Source organism: Limulus polyphemus, unplaced genomic scaffold (assembly GCF_000517525.1).
Source record: "Limulus polyphemus unplaced genomic scaffold, Limulus_polyphemus-2.1.2 Scaffold9676, whole genome shotgun sequence".
Lineage (NCBI taxonomy): Eukaryota > Metazoa > Arthropoda > Merostomata > Xiphosura > Limulidae > Limulus > Limulus polyphemus.
Genome location: NW_013675286.1, coordinates 14,505 through 23,014, shown reverse-complemented (window position 1 = coordinate 23,014; position 8,510 = coordinate 14,505).

Below are 8,510 nucleotides of genomic sequence, written 5' to 3'. Positions count from 1 at the left end.
TGCCAAATCAATCTGTTAAAATACTGAAACGAATACTTCAGTATGCCAAATCAATCTGTTAAAATACTGAAACGAATACTTCAGTATTCGAAGTGAATCTGTTAAAATACTGAAACCATTATTCTGGTACACTTGACTGATTAATAAAAACAATAAAGCTTTGATTTAACTTGATCATAAAAATTCTATTCGAAAGAACCTTGAAATCTTATTTATGTTGGCAAATTATTGTAATTGTTTGTTGCTAAGTGCAAAGCTACACAATGGACTGTAGCCACTACGGGTATCGAAACACAGTTTTTACCGTTATAATCCACTGGGGGCGCTGATTCTGATTCGTTTCTAGAAACATCATATTTGTCTTTAGGGCGAAGCTACTAAGGTCATCCATAAGTTTGAGCGGCTGATCACATGGTTGACACATGTTCAGTTTTATACTAATTAATAATGGTACTTATTTTCGATTTTAAGTTTCGTGTACAACCAGACGTGATCAGAGTATTCTGCTGTTTTGGGGTAATCCAAAAGTTGGCGGTGGGTGCTATTGACTATTTGTCTTAAAATTACAAACGGCTATGCGCAGATAGCTCTTTGTGTAGTCTTGCGCGAAAATTCTAAAACAAACAAACATTTTGTGTAAAAGAATATTAAAATAGTAGTCACCGAGATGTACAAACCAATATGACGTCACGGAATGAACTCCAATAGTAGTCACCGAGATGTACAAACCAATATGACGTCACGGAATGAACTCCAATAGTAGTCACCGAGATGTACAAACCAATATGACGTCACGGAATGAACTCCATTCATTAAATACTTCATATGGCCAGGTGGTTAGGACGCTCGACTCGCAATCTGCGGGTTTGCATCCCCGTCCCACTAAACATGCTCGCCCTTTCAGCCGTGGGGGCGTTATAATGTTACGGTCAATCCCACTATTCGTTGGTAAAAGATTAGTCCAAGAGTTGGCGGTGGGTGGTGATGACTAGCTGCCTTCCCTCTAGTCTTACAGTGCTAAATTAGGGACGGCTAGCGCAGATATTCCTCGTGTAGCTTTGCGCGAAATTCAAAACAAAACAAAATACATCTTCCTTTTGTAAAGTAGAATTTAAATAAAGCACAACCAGACACCTTAATTTGCTTTAAAACAAACTCTACGGTTAATATATAATAGTACGAAAACAAAGGCTTTAAATAAAGCACAACCAAACACCTTAATTTGCTTTAAAACAAACTCTACAGTTAATATATAACAGTACGAAAACAAAGGCTTTAAATAAGGCACAACCAGACACCTTAATTTGCTTTAAAACAAACTCTACAGTTAATATATAACAGTACGAAAACAAAGGCTTTAAATAAAGCACAACCAAACACCTTAATTTGCTTTAAAACAAACTCTACAGTTAATATATAACAATACGAAAACAAAGGCTACGAGTTAGGAAGTTTGATTATATTGATTATATTTCCAGCCAAATGAATAAGACAAGCGTTTCTGTCAGTCGTCTCTGTCATATACAGTTTGCGTGAGTTATATCACCAATAAACACTAACCGATTAAAAAAAACCATCACACAGATCTTTATGATAGAAGACTGGCAAAGATTGATTAATACAGATGTGGTCATTAAAGAGATCTAATTTAAATACAGTTCTTACCTGAGTGAAGATATATATATGGAAATGGTCTTCAGAGGTGTTTGTTGTTGGTGTGTTTTTCATATTGTAATGAACACACTATTTGATGTTGTTTTTTTATTAACAATGCATTGAATATTTCATTATTTACAAAAATAACTACATTTTCTATAACTTTCTAAAGATGTTTGAATTTTAAAAACAATATGAGGACATGTAGACCAAAAGCGATTAATTAATGAAATACAAGAATTTCATTTGTTTATTTTTACTTTCATTTATTTGAAGAAATAAACGTGTGATTACATAACAAGTAATCGCAGGTAAGTCTACCCTAAATGTAACTTCTTGTGTAATTATAGCGTTGAAAACAAGGTAACGAAAATAAAATATTTTAACGGAATTACCAGGAAAAAAAAAGTGAAGAAAAGGCGGTGTTTTCAACAGGGAACACCGTGGGTTTGTAGATAGCTTAATCAAGTTTCTCAAGTACAAGTAGCTATCGTGAAACCTAAGTCAAAGCTGTTTTTATCCCAATCGATTGTATTCGGTCTCTGTTCCGGCCTATTGGAGGGGCATGGAGGGGCGGACTTCGCGCCAACAAGCGGCCCCAGTAGGAGCTGAGAAAGGTCAAAAGCATTTGTCGTGGAGAAGGGTCACAGCCAACAGCAGCTAAGCCAATTCTGTGGGGCGGCGCAGACAAAGCGAATATTTCCATCCAAAACTAAGAACAACCTATAATTATGTTCTGGTTGGCAAAAAATAGTTTATATATATATATATATATATACAGTTATATACACACTTCAAGAAAGTCGAGATCTCATGTGATTGAAGATTGGACGCCCTTGAAATGAAACTAGACACATTTCAGCTCACTTGTTTCATCTTTCAGGAATGAAACAAGACCAGGTAACGCAGTCCAACCAATTCCACCCAGAAGCTTAACTCATTTACTTATTACTACTTGTAATACAAAGATAGGTTCCTAGTTTTGAGAGCTCTTGTTGAGAGATACACTTTAAATGATATAACTAGTGTGGATTTTGGTTATTAAAATGAAAACAATCAGAAGTAATAAGACTTTTCGAAGTTGAAGCCTAGATTTTCAGTCTACAAAAATTACCACCGCCTTACTTAAACACTGCCTACCTTTTCTTGATACAATGCACGTGATTTATGAACTTTCCTCTGTCACTTTACAGATCATGACACATCAAAATTAAGGTGTAACAAAATAAAACGTGTTCTTCGCGTACCTACATAGGATAAAATGGAAATAAGGGACGTTTCATGACAGAAATCCTGTTTGTGATTAAGCGCCAAACTACACAATGTGTTATCTGTACCGTATCCACCACGGGTATCTAACACCGATTTTAGTGTATAAGACATCAAGCTTACCGCAGAGGGGTAGGGGGGCTAGAAAGAAAGATGCTTAAAAAATAATTCAACTAAGTCACGATTGAAAGAAAATAAGAATATATAGTAATATATCAACCACACTGCCATATCCAGTTCCGACGAGGCCTTTCGTACAATACCAGAGTTTTTAATTTTAGCGATATAAGCCCTCAAGCTGAGCTCCTGGAGCTAAGGGACGTGGGGGGTAGAAACAGTCAGGTGGATAGTGTTGGTGGCAAAATCGCTTGTTTAACAATTAGTAAACTGTTGAACAACGCCAATGTTCAATTAAAGAACACCAATGTTCACTGACTAAAACATATAAAACTAGAGAGTTGAATCGGATTAAACCTTTTTTTTTTTAAACATCTACGTCTCAAGCAACACTTACTTTAATGAAAGTTATACTTCCAGAAATAAAAGCACATATATATATTATCTGTCTGCTAAAACGGCCCTTATACAGTTCTTGTCAACTGTCATACCAAACAAAGAAGGCAGGGCGGGATTTGTGTACAAGAAATGAACATCTGACAGGGTGGTAAGCAAGGCGCATGCGTCGTGGGGCTACTCTCATCCATCATTTAACGATTGGAAAGAAAAAAAAAAAACAACAACCCCCAAAACATAACAACAAAAGTCAGTTTCTTGGAAGATTCAGGCTTAGCACCAGAAACAGCTGGTTTTAGATACGCATAAAAATCATTTAGGTATTACTGGAAATTCTATTATCACATCTTCTAAAGACTGCCTGGACCTATAACTCCATGATTTAAATGTTTAAACTTCAGTAGCGGTTTAACTTGTATTAGCATAAGCCAAACTTCCCTCCTCCCACGACCTTGAACGATGTACGAAAGTTTTGGAAGCACTGGGAATTTAATATTCAAAGTAATATTCATGACTCTATTTGATGAAAAAGGAATTATTTAAGTTAATACCAATACGAACGGTTGACATCACTTCGGGATTTTTAAACAGATTAATAAAATACAAGAACAAAAACGATAAATTCGATCAGAAAAAAGTACAGGTATCGTTTATTCCCCTGCATAAGTTTGTTTGTCCACCACAGGTATCTAAACGCGATTACTAGCGTTATAAGCCCGTAGACTTACCGCTGTGACACTGGGAGCACCCAGCAAAAGTAAGAATATTATGTATGTATGTATAGCGAAAAAAGAAATATGTAAATATATATATATATAGATAATACAAACTATAAATCCGCCAAACAGCACGAGATAAACTGAGATAAGTCGTTGTAAATATGCTAAAGTTTTTATGTGTTATATATAGTAGTATGTTCAAACTTTAGCATATTTACAACAATGTGTTACATATAGTAGTATGTTCAAACTTTAGTATATTTACAACAATGTGTTACATATAGTAGTATGTTCAAACTTTAGCATATTTACAACAATGTGTTACATATAGTAGTATGTTCACACTTTAGCATATTTACAACAATGTGTTATATATATAGTAGTATGTTCAAACTTTAGCATATTTACAACAATGTGTTACATATTGTAGTATGTTAAAACTTTAGCATATTTACAACAATGTGTGACATATTGTAGTATGTTCAAACCTTAGCATGTTTACAACAATGTGTTACATATAGTAGTATGTTAAAACGTTAGTATATTTACAACAATGTGTTACATATAGTAGTATGTTGTTGTAAATATGCTAAAGTTTGAACATACCACTATATGTAATACATTGTTGTAAGTATGCTAAAGTTTGAACATACTACAATATGTAACACATTGTTGTAAATATACTAAAGTTTTAACATACCACAATATGTGACACATTCAAAGTTCCATAGTATTAAACAGTTTGTTTGTTTGTAGTTAAGCACAAAGCTACACAATGTGCTGTAAGTATCGAGAGCTGGTGTTTAACGTTATAATGCTTCAGACTTTCCACTGTGCAACTGGGGAGGGGGCATAACTAGATACAGGAGTAAAGCAGATCTGGTGAGACGGAAGACATAAAAGTTACCTTAGTATTTTAAAAATCAGCTGTTAAATATGAATGATGATAGGGAGTTCTCACAGGGAGAGTGGTTAAGATTTCTTTTATCTTACTCAGTTTGAATATTGAAATAATTAAGTTTTCAGAAAGTCTTTAGTGGCGAGTCAGTAATTTCAAATGTCCGCAGCAGGATTCGATCAGCGGATTTTAGCATATTATTCGATTGGACGTTTTGTGAGATAGGGGAATGAATGGGAATATTTGTTACGGAATTAATACCGATAAAAAGTGAATCAGGGCCGGAAAAAAAGGTTTTAAGAGTGAATTTCAAAATGTAAATAAAGTTACATGTGCTCATTTCTAATTATCTAAATATTAAAGAGAGAGAGAGGCTGGTACACATCAGGAGAGTGACTGAAAATAGTATTAATATTGATTTTTCACAGGTCTGTTGTATTGGATTTATAAATATTAATCGTGAGGGCTTATAACGCTAAATCCGGGGTTCGATCCCCCTCGGTGGGGAAGAACGAAGATAGCCCATTATGTAGCTTAGTGCTTAACAACAAACTTAATATATTGTACTGTGACAATATTTACGTATTAAAAAGACACTACCTCAGATGCTGCACAACTAATAAATACCAGATGATGTTTTTTTGAAGTCACACTAAAAGTTTATTTCTGGATTTTCGTACAAAACTGTATAAAAAAGGCTATCTGCGTATTGCCGTCCCCAGTTCTGAGCCATAGGGGAGGTAGAAAGTTAACAGTAACCATCTGCAAACTCTTGGGCCTCTATTGTCTAACCGAATAGTGGGATTGCACTGTCACTCTTATAGCGCACCCACAGCTCCAAAGTGCAGAGCGCGATATTGCGGTAAGAGGCCGCGAGCCAGGAATCTTCTGATACACAGTCCGAATACGCTAATCCCTAGGCCATACCCGTCCCCAAACGTAAAATAAAAAAATAATCTTATCGTGTATACCACCCATCGTGGAGGTGGGTGGAAGAACCTCGTTGTCATGGTTAATAACCTGTATTGTTTCGTTGTCATGGTTAATAAACCTATGTTCTTTTGTTGTCATGTTTAACAGCCTATATTGTTTCGTTGTCATGGTTAATAACCTATATTATTTCATTATCATGGTTAATAAACTATACTGTTTCGTTGTCATGGTTACCAAACTGTATTTTTCGTTGTCATGGTTAATGACATATCATCACAAAAATCTAATTATTTGTTAGTAATATTTAACTTATTTTTGTTTACATACTAATTAATAGCTAGTTTTTATTCTACGTTTCGGCTGATAATCTGCTGCCAACTTCAGGAAAGTCCTGAAAAGGACTATTTTCTGTGTCTGTAAGTCTAGTGCATTATTCACTAAGTCACTTTTAATCTTTCTTTTTCTCGAATGTCATCCATATCCTATTATTCTAGAATCATTATTACTTATTGTCTAGAAGTTAGAACCCAGATACTCCTTATTAAAAAGTTGATTTAAGCCGGTTAGATAACACATTAGTCTTCTGTCAAGAGGACCCAGGATCGGATCCCAGGAACTACCACCACATAAAATAGTCCCGATGACTTCACTGAAGGCGGCAGCAGATTATCAGCCGTAGCATAGGATAAAAACTAGTTAGTGATTGGTAGCTAAATAAAGTTACTAATTAATGAACAGATGATCGTACATGCTACAAACCATGACATCCAAAGTTACTAATTAATGATTAGGTGATCGTACAGGCTACAAACCATGACATCCAAAGTTACTAATTAATGATTAGATTTAGGTGATCGTACATGCTACAAACCATGACATCCAAAGTTACTAATTAATGATTAGATTTAGGTGATCGTACATGCTACAAACCATGACATCCAAAGTTACTAATTAATGATTAGATTTAGGTGATCGTACATGCTACAAACCATGACATCCAAAGTTACTAATTAATGATTAGATTTAGGTGATCGATCAATATAACCTTACCGTAAATACTTAAGAAATTAGTGTGCACTGGACTAATGGGTGTTTGTCCACTCGACTACCGAGACCGTTATCATGAGTGTTTCTCCACTAGATGACAAAGAGACACATTGTGATGAGTGCTTGACCACTAGATGACAAAGAGGCACGTTATCACAAATGTGTGTCTTCTAGATGACCAAGAGATTAGTTATCATGAATGTTTGTTCACTAGATGTCCTAAAGACACATTATCATGAATATTTGTCCACTAGATGACCAATAGATTAGTTATAATGAATATTTGTCCAGTAGATGATCTGGAGACACGTTATCATGAATGTTTGTCCATTAGATGACCAAGAGATTAGTTATCATGAATATTTGTCCACTAGATGACCAGGAGATACGTTATCACAAATGTTTGTCCCTAGATGACCTAGAGACACATTATCATAAATGTTTGTCCCCTAGATGTCCTAAAGACACGTTATCATGAGTGTTTGACCACTAGATGAACGTGAAAGTCATTTTCACAACATCTCGGTCTCAGTAATTTGTACTTTCAGTAAGTTTAAATACTAACTTTAACACTAGGTTACTAACATTAATATAACAGAGTATTTCAAAGTATGTTTCCCCCCCCCCCTACAAAACTCTGTTTATCCAAATTTCGCTTATATATCTTGCATTTTGAATAGCAGTGGTTCCTGACCTCTATACGTGGCAGGGAGGAGTTATCTCCTCCACTTGAAGACACCGTATCGAACTCGAAACTCCTGGTTAACTGGCCCGTGGGGACTAGGGCCATAAACATGCCATGACACAAGGTCAGAAGCGCGTCCTTTTGTCAAAGATTCCCAAACAAAGTTTTACATCAGGTTCAACTTTTCTGTGACAAACAGACGGATATTAATGACTTTCTAGAAGTCCAGGTGTGGGTCCCTAAAGAAAATCACAAGTACATTGGTGTCATTTTCTACTTAACAGAACGTGGTCAACACCGGACAGAAACGCTGATGAGAAGATAGCCACATATGCTAAGAAACTACGACGAGATTTAAATTATGTACTTCAGGAAGTTCAGGACACTCTCAATATAGATAAAGTCCATGCACACTCAATAAGAAGATAGCCACATATACTAAGAAACTACGACGAGATTTAAATTATGTACTTCAGGAAGTTCAGGACTCTCTCAATATAGATAAAGTCCATGCACACTCAATAAGAAGATAGCCACATACACTAAGAAACTACGACGAGATTTAAATTATGTACTTCAGGAAGTTCAGGACACTCTCAATATAGATAAAGTCCATGCACACTCAATAAGAAGATAGCCACATACACTAAGAAACTACGACAAGATTTAAATTATGTACTTCAGGAAGTTCAGGACACTCTCAATATAGATAAAGTCCATGCACACTCAATAAGAAGATAGCCACATACACTAAGAAACTACGACGAGATTTAAATTATGTACTTCAGGA